Genomic DNA, 12,945 nt, shown 5'->3' with positions numbered 1-12,945 from the left:
AGGTCCTGTCGGCACCACCTCCAACGAACGTCCTAAAGCTTTCACGTATCTGCATCTCCGTTTCTGCCTCCCTGGTCCACGCCACCCTCCTCTCTGCCCGCACTCTCCCTCCAACGTCCCGGTTCCACATCGCCCCTTCCCATCCACCATCCACACAACGGCCAGAGCAAGCTTTTAAAAACACACAGTGGATCCTGTGACTACCCTGTTCAAGGCCTTCCAAAATCCCTAGACTGCATAACAGAATAAAATCCAACCTCCTTGCCATAGCTTGCAGGCCTCTGCAGTTCTGGACGCTGCCGGCCTTTCTGACCTCACCACGTGTCACTCTCTCTCTTGGTCCCCGAACCGCAGCCACACCAGACTTTGTCTCTTCACTGTGCTCACCTCTGGGCCCCTGCTCTGGCCGCTGTTCCCTCTGCGTGGACGACTCTTTCCCGAGTAACCAAGCGGTTGGCAACTTCTCATCACGCGGGCCTCAGCTCAGACGGTGTCTAGAAAAATCACAACATTCCACAGGTTAGAACAGCACAGCTCCTGCCAGTGTTGGACGGCAGTGTTTCCTAAGTGGCTTCTGAGTAAGTCTACGAATCCACCGGTGAACAGCTAAAGAGCATCTACTCAGAGAGAGGCCTTTGACGATGTCAAGTCGAAACCACCCACTCCTGCCTGGCCCTTTGATTTATAGTATCACCTTCTTGTAATTTGCTTTCTTCATACTACCTGTGCCCACCTGGAGTGCTCTCGTTCCTTTGTGTTCTGTCTTCCCCCCAAGATGAGAGCTCCCTAGCTCTTGCCCGCTGCTCTATCTTTAGCATCCAGAACAGTGCCAGGCCCACGGCACAGCATAACAAAGGTTACACACGGACACAAGGTACAAAAGGGCCTGAGACGAGGCAGCATTGAGCTTTCTTCCTGGCTTTCCATTTAACGAGCTGTGTCAACTTGGAAATGCCGCTTCGGTTTTTCCTTCACTGAGGCTTGGATGATAATGAAAATGCTGTTAAGATCTAGGTTCTATACATGGGAGGAAAAGGCTTAACCAAGTGGAGCGCTTGGTGCTGGGTCTTTCAGAAATGGATGGGAGCAGGGCGCCTGGGTGGCTCAGTCGGTTGAGCGTCTGACTTCGGCTCAGGTCATGATCTCACAGTTCGTGAGTGTGAGCCCCGTGTTGGGCTCTGTGCTGACAGCTCAGAGCCTGGAGCCTGCTTCCGATTCTGTGTCTCCCTCTCTCTCTGCCCCGTCCCCACTCGTGCTCTGTCTCTGTCTTAAAAATAAATAAAACATTAAAAAAAAAAAAAAGAAACGGATGGGAGCAGTTCTCAGGCCCTGAAACACTTTATGATTCAAGAGAAAATGAGCTTACGTTCTCTTTCAAGTTTTAAAAGTCACATGTATTATATTCTAATTTCTCCTTAAATTGTTCTCTGTGCAAGGCCTAGGTTGTATTTCTCAATCAATCCCAGCATTTTCTAGATTACATCCGCTTGTCTCCTACCAGCATGGGATGAGTTAGTCTGTGACTCCCTCAATGACCACGAAAAACCTGGCTCATCATCTGAGTCTCTTGTCTCCCAGGTGGGAGGCTGAGGTCCCGAGGGTGTTATGAGATACCGGGGAAGATCTCGAATCCAGAAACTGTTCTTGCCTCCAGCCCACACTACAGCAAATTTCATCACCAAGAGAGCCGCCTGGGCTCATGTCTTGTCAATGGGCTACCCTGGGGCCCAAACAATGGTCTTATGATTCTTCGGCCAATAAACGTTTGGGTGTCTACACTGCCAGATACCATCCTGTCTCACAGAGTTTTCCCTCTGTGGCAGAAACATCAAAGAGTCTCACTTCAAGAGCCCAGAGTTCTATAACCCAAAGCCACTTTGGTCTCCCCTTCTAAATCGTAAGCTGAATAAGACCAGAAACTGCTCTATGACCTCAAGCCGTTGTAAACATACGAGGGTCCATTAATCAATTAAAACAATAATAAATCTATGAATGAATACGTTGGAGGTGGGGGACAAGCAAATGTTTTCAAAGAACTGGCACACTATAATCTATGAAAAGCTGCATATTCAAGTAGGACACTTGAGATTCTTGAATGAATGGAAAGACTGGAATTTTTTTTTAAGCTCTTCCCAAAGTTGAGAGCTGGCCAAAGAGTTTTCTAGCCTACTGCCTCTTCCCTAGTTTCAGGATTAAACTGTATTTGATTTGATTATATAAGAAAAAGAGAGAAGAGACTTTGGCCTGAATAACTAACCACAGGGCCATTCTTATCTAAAAGTGCACATAGAGGTATTTTTTTCATCCCTAAAGTAAGGTCATTTCACACACGCACATGCACATGAAACATGCCAGCGTGGCAGGTGGCTCCTTTTTCCGGGTCCTCTGCCTGAGGATGCAGAGCTGGCAGGCTGGTCTACACTGGCCGTAGACACAGAGAAAATCCAGGTTTCCTAGAAACTGGAGGGCTGCTTTGTCTTGGCTCAATGTCTTCAGCAAGCCAGCTGCCGCACATGGTTCCCTGGTAGTAATTCAGTCACAATGCTCTATAAAGTGGTGGCCTCCCTAGGGCTCCAAGGATCTAAGGGATCAAAGACAGAAGTGGAACTTCTGGTACCCTTTGTAAAACTATGCAGAGAACCCTATGGTCACCCCAGAAACACCTTAACTCTGCTTGGTCCTGGGTTTAACCCTATGTGTCCCCTGGGGACTTCAGCGTCTACTGAGCCTTCTGATAAGCCTGCTATGGAAATGCAACTTGGATCCAGCCACTAAGATTTCCAATCCCAAATCGGGACCCATGGTCTGGAACATGATCTGGTAAGGAGTCCATTCTGGAGTATTAATTACTACATTTATCACTTTACCACTCATGGGAAACTCTACTGGTTTTAAATACTGAAATATGGGAATATGAATCCTGGCTCTGCCCTCTGTTAACAAATCCCTCCTGATTTGTTAATAATAATAATAAATTTTATTAGTTATTATAATATAATAATATAATATATGATATAATAATTATTAATTATTATAACATAATGATATATGATCTAATTATTAATTATTATAATATAATATATGATATAATAATTATTAATTATTATAACACAATAATATATGATATAATAATTATTATTATAACATAATAATATATGATATAATAATAATCAATTATTAATTATTATAATATAATAACATATGGCATAATTATTATCAATTATTAATAATTAATAATTGTTATTAATAATAATGCCCCTGAAACCACTTCCACCACCCAAGATGTCCACACCTTAATGGAACCTATAACAATGCTACCTCACATGGAAAAGGGACAAAAATTCAATTAAGCCTCTTGAGATGAGATGGTGACCCTGGATTAGCCGGGAAACCCAGTGTAATCATCTGGGGTGCTAGAGGTAGGAGGCAAGAGGCAGGGTCAGAACCACAGGAGGAGATGGGACCATGAAAGATTCAGTCAAAGATTTGCAGATGCCATCTTGCTGCCTGTGAAAATGGAGGGCAGGGTCATGGGCCAGGGGATGCCGGCAGGCTTCAGAACCTGGAAAAAGCAAGGAAGCAAAGTCTCCCCCCAGCCTCCATAGGGACACAGCCTGAGTCTGGCCAGCACCTTGACTTTAGCCACATACAACCCATATCAGATTTCTGACTTCCACACCTGTAATAGAGTACATTGATATTGTTTCAAGCCACTAAGTTTGTGGTTCTTCATTGTAGCAACAAGGGGACACTAATACAATAGCTAGTGTCATCACTTCTTCTAATCTATGCACAAATGCCTCTTTGACCATGGATTTGACAACCAAAACAGAATATTAACTCACTGGATGCTTGAGGAGATAAAGTCAAGAAGACCAAGAGAAAGATGAAGAACTCAAAAGTAGGGGACCAGGAGAACACAGATATTTCACGATTGCCCCTATAACTTGCTTATTAGATACAAAGTAGGTAACACTGATTCGTTTTGTTTTATTTCATTTCATTTTTAAATGTTTATTTATTTACTTTGAGAGAGAGTGTGTGTTCACAGGTGTGGAAAGGGGCAGAGAGAGAGGGAGAGAGAGAGAATCCCAAGCAGGCTCCACACTGTCAGTGCAGGGCCTGATGTGGGGCTCAATCTCACAAGTGTGAGATCATGACCTGAGCCGAAATCAAGAGTCAGATACTTAACCAACTGAACCACTTAGGTACCCCTTCACTTCTAGGTTATAACTGGAATCAGTATCCAATTTGGCTCAAACTTTCTTTGTAACAACATCAGTATCTGAAGCACTAAAGTAGGATCCCAGTAATTGACTTCAGATCTTACAAGAGGCTTTTAGTTCATTAGCCCTTCTTTCTACTATATTTGCTCCATCAGGAACATGAACCGAACACATTAGTATTTATAAACACCCTTCTACAACAATGTAAGAAAAAAAAAAAGAGTACTTGAGAGTTAACATTCTTTGGACTAGAAAATTCAGTTAATTAAAATATTCTCTAAGCTTCCATTTTAATCAAAGTTTTATTTGAATGTGCTAATGGGTATAGTAAATCACAAGGCTGAGACAAGAGGGAACTCTTTCTGCACTAGAAATGAATGGATCCGAGTGCAGATTTCATCACGCCAGAAAGCCCTTCTGCGACCCCCTACCCCATTGCCCTATTTGATTATCTTCATTGACAATCTGAGCTTACGTTATTTATTTCCTTACCTGGTCCTTGCCTCTTTCTTCTCGCTAACATGCCAGCCCTTCAAGGATAGGAACTTTATCTTGTTCACAGCTACCTCTGTAGTACTCAGAGCAGTGCCCAGCACATAGTACGTGCTCAATAAATAGCCATTGAATGAATAAACTGTTAGAAATTAGTCAAAGGGTCTTTGACTTCCATTGGCTTCCCCTATTGGGCCAGCACGGTGTGGAATTTCATGTAATCCTTGCAACTAGCATAGTAGGACGAGAGTGTTGGTCCCATCCTACACACGAGGAGATGAACGGACAGCACGACTTCTCAGCGAGTTAACACCAGAAGCAGAAGAATAGCTTTTTCTCTCCAAGGGTTGGGTGAGGATGGAAGGATGGTGAAAGAAAATATGCAAGTGTCAGCCTGAGTTTTAACTGAGAGTAGCAGTGGGGTTAGCTGGAAGCCTAGACCTTCGCACAGGCTCAGCCTAGTCACTGGGGGCCTCGGGTCTGCCCGGCTTACTTACCCTGCTCTGCTCAAACGTCCACTCCCACCCGGGCTTTATTTCTCCTAAGAAACCATCACTCAGCTCCCTTCCTTTCCAGGGCATTTCCTCTGCACTCCCAGGCAGAGGGGGCCGTGGCTCTCAGAGACTGAGGGGACTATTATGTCTGCTGTATCCATGCCAGCGTGGTCGTTGGCGCCTCCTGTGGGGTGAGACGTAGGTACAGAAAGGCCCCTTACCCACAAGCCTCTTCTCCAGCAATCCCACAACGCCTACATTTCCGCTACTAGAATTCCACTTTTGATTGAAACATGGTGTTTTCAGAAGGTATTTGTTAAAATACAGATTTATTGGTTTACTTATTTTACCTTGGAAAGGATCATGGACACTCATTAATGATCTGATGTGAATTATTGTGTAAGATTAAACACCTGAGAGCAGATTTCTGAGACAACGAATGCTTAAATAGGTAAGTGTGGTTGGGGCAGGTGGGAAGAGGTGGGTGAGGGTGAGGAAAGAAGGAAAGGAACACATATGTGCCAAGCAAGGATTTCAGAGTCCTAATGAAGACATGATCGAACATAAGGTGTGATCCTCATTATGGTGGAGTCACTGTATATTCATCAGGCACATTTAACTGATCTTAATTTAAAATGAGAGAAAGAGAGAGACTGAAAGAAAACTTAAATAAATCTACATACCATGGATACCGTGGGACCCCTGCCATCCCACTTAACGGCCCATGTGCCCCACAGTGCGTGAAATGAAGGAAGCATGAAATCACTGGTCTCATGTCCTGGGGGCCTCTCAGAGTGTGAGCAGCTCCCTAGGCTGTGAGGGATTCTAGTGTTTGGAGATACAAATTTCCCCCCATACAATATGGCCCCCAATTAGAAGACAACTACTTCACCAGGTGTTCCATTAAAGAAACATTATGGACACTGGAGGAAAAAACAACTGCGTTGGATTTAGTGGCAAATAATGGTTATCTTTGACTTATTCTTGATTCCTTTCTTTCTTCCACACCCCATCCAACCCCTCAGTTACCCCCATCAACTCGCCCTCCAAAGCATAAACTCATCTGTCGCTACCCCCCCATCCCCGCCACCGCCCCAAGTCCGAGCTCCCAGCATCTCCTGCCTTCACTGCTACAAATTTCCTCCCCGGTCTTCGTGTTTCCTTCCTCCCACGCTGCCATCCCTCTCCATGCAGCTGCCAGAGAGAGCTTGAAAAAGGGTACCGGTCACATCCTGCCCCTGCTCAGAACCCTCCTGGCACACTTGGAAAACAAATGAGCCCGGAATGATGTAATTCCCCACCTTAACCGCCCGGCTTTAGTTTGGACAACCTCCCCTTAGCCTGCTTTACTCTGGCTCATTCTCTCCTTAGGAGCTTTATCCCGGCTGTCCCCTCTGCCTGGATGCTCTTTCCTTTAATCTTCACGTGGAGGCTCCTTCTTATCACTCAGATCCCCGCTGAAATGCTGTGCTGTTGGTGCTGTTGGAGGGGCCTTTCCTCATCATTCCCTCTTACTCCTAAGTCTGCGAGTAATGCTTAATGTTCACAGAAGGGTGAGGACTGTCCCCCTCTGCCAAATAGCTGGCCCCATTAAAGCAGTGACTTTGCCTATCTTGATCACCTTTGGAGAAAGGTCTCTGACATGCAGTACAGGCTTCAAGTGAATTCATCAAGGACACACCTAACTATCTTCGTTCTCTGCTTACTTGCTCATTTCAGAACCTGACCCCTGGGGGAAAAAAAAATATGGGTCCACTATGAAAATAAATAAACATTTTATAGATGAGGAAAGTGAGCCTAAAGAGATTCAGTAATTTGCACACACATTTGAAGCACAGCACATGTGAGGCCACTTCTCATGACCTTTAAGAAAATATATTTTCCGCTTCAAGAGAGTAGACAGTGGCTCTTCTCAGCTGGAGACAGGTACTTCAACAGGGTAGAGTGTCAGTCTCTACAGAATACAAGTCCTCATTTAGAAATAACACCTATACAAGAAAAAAAAAAATAACACCTAAAGTGTGTGTCCATTTGGGTTTAATCCAAAGGACCAATGACAAACGAGTCTCTGGTGTTCAGTGTGGGCCCTGGAGACCAGGGTCCATCAGCAGAGGAGGCTGGACTGCACATCCCGGAGCCTGGGCAGCCCTCACACTGTACTCTCAGCTCGTGGTATCTCTAGAGCCCATGACTTTCTCTAGAGGCAAACTCCCTTGGCTAGATTGTCAGGAACGCCCAGGAAAACATTGGAATCAGGGTTTGAGTGGCAGTTTGTTGGGTCGGACCAGAAGAGTCAAGAATCAGAATCCCAGGGCTACTAGGAGTCTTGAAGATCGTCTAATCCAAGGTCCCATCCATTGCCTGGACCCTCTCTACTCCATCCCACCACTGCCCCTTCTGAGCTCGAACACCTGCAGCAATGGGGAGGCTCTTCCCCTTGCAGAAGCTCCCATCTCTGCAAAGATCTAGTCAAACTAGACTATTAGAAAACTTGGCCTGTATTGATTGGAGGATCTGTCTTCCTTTTGCTTTTCTGCTCACCCTCGTGACAGTTCAAGGCCTTTTAACATGGAAAAGCAGCTCTATTTCCTCTCCTTCAGGCCAACCTCCTACTTCCTTCAGCCTCAGCTACGTTCGCAGGGATAATCTTGGGCCCTTTTGCTAATCTGATTACATTTTCCAGTCTGTCTAAATCCCTTTTTCAATGCCGTGCTCAAAATGGTGAACAACACTCCACGTAGGATCTGATATGTTGTAAACAGTGTTTCACACAGTGTGGAGATACCATCCCTCATTCTGTATTTCTCTTAAGGCGGTGCAAGCATATGGACGACCATGTGCCTCAGATGTCTGTTGCTGTGCTTACCATCCGATGGAATGCCTCAGTCTTTCAACACCCTCGCCTGCATACATAGGTATCTCAGAGTCAAGGAACATTTTAGGGAAATTCGACACCACAGAAATGGTTCCACATGCATCCTGTGGACTCTGGTCAACCAGTTCTGATGTTCCAGCCTTTACCCATAGCAGGGGCCTCGTCAGGACCTCATTCTAGGGGCAGGGCTGGAGGACTATGGGCCAAGTCATACATAGTCATGGTCCTAAGGAATCCAGTTCAGGTGGCCAGGGCTGGTGCTTTAGCATTTGATCTTACAGGTGTGGGCATCGTCGGGAATTGTGCAGAGCTATAGGGTTGACCATGGGAACGTGAATCCAAAAATAAGTCAAAGCCTGAAGGGTCACTCTACATGTTTGTGATAAGCAAGACATGCTTATTACCTCATAAGAGCCCCAGACGTTGTCCAGTCCAGATCCTTTCTAGCAAAGATCCAACACACAAGTGAGCAATATCCAGAAGTCTAGGAACAGTCTGGAGAAACTGGGTTCTCAGATCTGAGAATTAGGACACTGGGGTGCACAGCAGTCCTCAGTACCAGAGAAACCAAAATGCAGGTCAGGAATCAGAACGGGAACACTGAGGTCAGACAGACACTGACTGCATGATGAATTGCAGCCTGATTCCAATTCAGCAACCTATTTCCTCACAGCCTGTAAGTGGAAGTGAGAAGGAGCCTCATCTTTGCTTGTTGTCCAAAAGCATCAAATGCTCACCTTCTCCTATGTTCTCTGGCTTCCCCTGAGGAACCTCTGGCAACCTCATCTCTGGGTCCCAGGGCACACAGTCAGGTCTACATGTTCTCTGAATCACCAAACAGTAACAGCTGGTGCAGCTATAGATGCAAAATGCAAATTAGCCAACCGCCACTCGATCTTTGTTTCCATTTTAAAAACCGATACCACAATTTCCCCCTTGTCTTCAAGCAAAGTGAGGTGCCCCTTTAATAAATGTTCATTGTATGCTGTGTTTTCCTTTCACGACTTTCGCCACAAACACAACTAATTGTCTGTGTAGTAATTTGTTTGGTATCTGTCTCCTTGATAGACGGCGAAAACAAGCACTATGTCTGTCTTATTCATTGCCTTATCGCCTAGTACCTAAAGCTATGTCTGGCACACAGTGTGTTCATAAATATTACACAAATACAATGAGCAAGACAAATCAGGGCCAGAGGTGGGATTCCACTTTGAGACCAAGATATTTCTATTACTCCCTATGTAGTCTTAAAGGTTAAAAGGTTTACCAGCTGGCCCACTCCATTGACTCAGACAGTTTGGGATCCGGTGCCTGATTCACTCCCAGCCTGTTGACAATATCCAGCCATCTTTGATGTCACCTCCCTTATCCATTTTTCTGGTGTCCTTCCTCATTTTCCTGTCTTTGGATTCCAATTTCTTCCATCTCTGTTCTCTGGTATGGGTCTGACTTTCTTATTTAAAGGACGGTAGATACTATTTTTTCTTGGTTTGTTTTCTTCCTATACTATAGGCTGTGGTATTCTTGTATTTAAGGCCACCAATGTTGGATTGTCTTTTTGCATATTTTGTGAACCCTTAGCAAGTTCCTACAGGAGTCCTTCTGCCAATCCGGCCTCCCTGAAAGGCCGGATGCTATGGCCTGGATGTCTCTGCAGAATTCAGTTGACTCATTTTTGTGATTAATCCAAGGGGACTTTTATTCAACATTTATTTACATAACGATACAGAAAATTTAAGACTTCCTCCTTCTCCAAAATTGACAGTAATTTTTGAGGGACGTGCTCTTTTACAACAGAATGGAGGAGAGAGAATTGGGACAATATCTAAGACAAAGACATCAAGAGAGGCAAAGTTAAATATCATTGGCTAGTTAAGAGGCATAGGCTGGCCATTTAATGAGCCACAGCTTCCAAATCTCTAAAATAAAGGAATTAGATAGTTTCTCAAGTCCTTTCCATTATGATTGTCTAGTATTTTGAATTTTAGAAAAAAGTTCTTTATAGAAATATTATTTTAAGAATAATTGCTGTCACAGTTTGAACAAAATCAGAACTTTGTGTTAATTTTTTCATAGTCCAAGTTGGATTTACATTTGTGCCTTTGACAAAATAAGTATTGGCTTTTTAGATTTTTTTAATTACCATGGGACTAGCATATTGACATGGTTCTCAGAGCAATCTTAGAGCACAGGGAACTGCTTGTAATTCTAGTAATCCCGCAGTAGGTTACTCACACTTTGGTATTTGGTTTGACATTTATTTTTCTTTTTCACTCAAATTGATTTAAATATCATTAGCCTCCCCAAATGCACCAAAGGGTAATTGCATTGACTATTTTGGCTCTGCCCAGCTATTACTTTGCAATTCATCTTTTACGGCAAAACTTCCCTTGTGAGCAGGCCAAGGGGGGCTGAGCTTGAAACTTGGTCACACCTTCTGAGCAAGCGTAGAGCCTATTTTAAATGTAACTGAAGCAAATCAAAGGATAGGACAAAACACTTGCTGGGGCGCCTGGGTGGCACAGTCGGTTAAGCGTCCGACTTCAGCCAGGTCACGATCTCACGGTCTGTGAGTTCGAGCCCCGCGTCGGGCTCTGGGCTGATGGCTCGGAGCCTGGAGCCTGTTTCCGATTCTGTGTCTCCCTCTCTCTCTGCCCCTCCCCCGTTCATGCTCTGTCTCTCTCTGTCCCAAAAATAAATAAAAACGTTGAAAAAAAAATTAAAAAAAAAAAAAACACTTGCTAAATGGCAAATGGCTGATTTGGAACTGCGTATGTGAGAGTGTATGTTAGGCGAGGTCTGAATGGAACTGTTGAATTGTGCTGCATGACAAAGGAAAAAAGGATAAACCAATTCCCATAAAGGCATCTTCGCTGAAAAATCTCCCTGATTGATTACACATCTCACAACATGGGTTAATTTGAAGATTCAAGTAACCCAAAGGCTTCTAAGAGCCCATCAAAGAAGAGAGCAAGGACCTTTGGGACTGTAGGACTAACAGTCTCCAAATAAGATACTTTTCTTCCCAAGGGGTCAGAGCCTAGAAAAAAAGAAGAGAATAAGGCAGTCTCTGTCACCTAGGAATGCAAATATTTTGGGAAACCGGTTTTTTGAAATCTCCTTTTTCTAACTGAGATTCCAAATCTTGGGGAGGTTGGGTTTATATGGGAGGAATCTCCCACCGTCATCTTATCCTTCTAAATATCTGTCATGATATTAACGTGGGTTCTGTTGAAACTGAAAAGGAGCACTACTACGGTGGTTCTAACCCTAAACTGAAGCAGTTTTCCTCGTGATTCTTCTGCTGAATTTGTGTTATGGATCTTACTTTGCTAATAAAGCAGCTAGTGCCCTGCCTTTAGGACAAAGGAAGAGTCAGCCAAGATGGGGCACGAGCAGACAAAAGAATAATAACAAGGCAACAAGGGGCGCCTGGGTGGCTCAGTCAGTTAAGCATCTGACTTTGCCTCCGGTCACAATCTCACTGCTTGTGAGTTCCAACTCTGCGTCGGGCTCCATGCTGACAGCTCAGAGCCTGGAGCCTGCTTCGGATTCTGTCTCCATCTCTCTGCCCCTCCCCTGCTCGCTCTCTTTCTCTCTCTCAAATGTAAAAAAAAAATAATGATAAAAATTTTAAAAACATCAAAAAAATTTTGAAAACTAAAATTAAAAAAAAAAAAAAAACACAAGGCAACCAAAGCAAAAATAAACAAGTGGGATTATATCAAAAAACCTGTACAGCAAAGGAAACCAACAAAAACGAAAAGGCAACCTACCGAATGGGAGAAACTATTTGCATATCTGGTAAGGGGTTAATATCCAAAATATGTAAGGAACTCATGCAACTCACTGGGGGAAGAAAGCAATCTGATTTAAAACTAGGCAGAGAAACTGCATGTACATTTTCCCAAGGAAGACATACAAGTGGCCAACAGGCACATGAAGAGGTGCTCAGCATTACAAAACACCAGGGAAATGCAAGCCAAAACCATAAGGAGATACTACCTTACACCTGTTAGAATGACTATTATCAAAAAGACAAAAAATAACAAGTGTTGGCAAGGCTGTGGAGAAAAGGAAACCCTTTTGTACTGTGGGTCATAATGTAAGTTATGCAGCAGAAGCAGCAAGAGGGAAGCTCAAAAAATTAAAAATGGGGTGCCTGGGTGGCTCAGTCTGTTGAGTGTCCGAATCTTGATTTTGGCCCAGGTCATGATCCCAGGGTCATGACATCAAGGCCCCCTCCACCCACTCCCATCTGACTCCATGCTGAGTGTGGAGCCTGCTTGGAATTCTCTCTCTCTCTCTCTCTCTCTCTCTCTCTCTCTCTCTCTCTCTGCCCTTTTCGCCTGCTCATGCTCTCCTTCTTTCTCTCTAAATAAATAAATAAATAAATAAATAAATAAATAAATAAATAAATAAATAAATGGAAATAGAACTCCCACACCATCCCACAGCCCCACTTCTGGATATTTATCTGAAATAAACAAAAACACTACTTCAAAAAGATACCTCTGTGTTGATTGCAGCATTATTTATAATAGTCAAGGGGTGGAAACAATCTAAGTGTGCCCTGACAGATTAATGGAATGGATTATTCAGCCAAGGAAAGGTAGGAAATCCTGCAACATAGATAGACCTTGAGGGCACTATGCTAAGTGAAATTGGTCAGAGAAAGACAAATACTATGTGATCTCCTTTTACCTGGAATATTTTGAAAAATGAACTGAAAGATACAGAGAATAAATTGGTAGTTGCCCAGAGGCAGGTGGGAAGGTGGGTGAAATGGGTGAAACTGATCAGAAGGTACAAACTTCCCCACAGAAGATAAACAAGTTCTAGGGATGTAATGTACAGC

At 43.9% G+C, this 12,945-nt stretch overlaps 1 long non-coding RNA gene across 1 annotated transcript in view; it reads right to left on the bottom strand.

Annotated features, from left to right (window-relative positions):
- Positions 1 to 9,118, bottom strand: part of LOC121039776 (uncharacterized) — a 96,093-nt gene extending 86,975 nt beyond the window's left edge. The window contains exons 1-2 of the long non-coding RNA XR_005794978.1: positions 8,825 to 9,118; positions 388 to 494 (exon numbers count right to left, since the gene is read on the bottom strand). This is a non-coding gene — a long non-coding RNA (uncharacterized LOC121039776). The remainder of the gene's footprint in view (positions 1 to 387; positions 495 to 8,824) is intronic.
- Between the last annotated feature and the right edge of the window lie 3,827 nt (positions 9,119 to 12,945).

Source organism: Herpailurus yagouaroundi, unplaced genomic scaffold (assembly GCF_014898765.1).
Source record: "Herpailurus yagouaroundi ecotype Mexico unplaced genomic scaffold, PumYag 181, whole genome shotgun sequence".
In the NCBI taxonomy this organism is placed as follows: Eukaryota; Metazoa; Chordata; class Mammalia; order Carnivora; family Felidae; genus Herpailurus; species Herpailurus yagouaroundi.
Note: the sequence above shows the minus strand (reverse complement) of the source record. Positions and strands in the feature narration are given on the sequence as shown.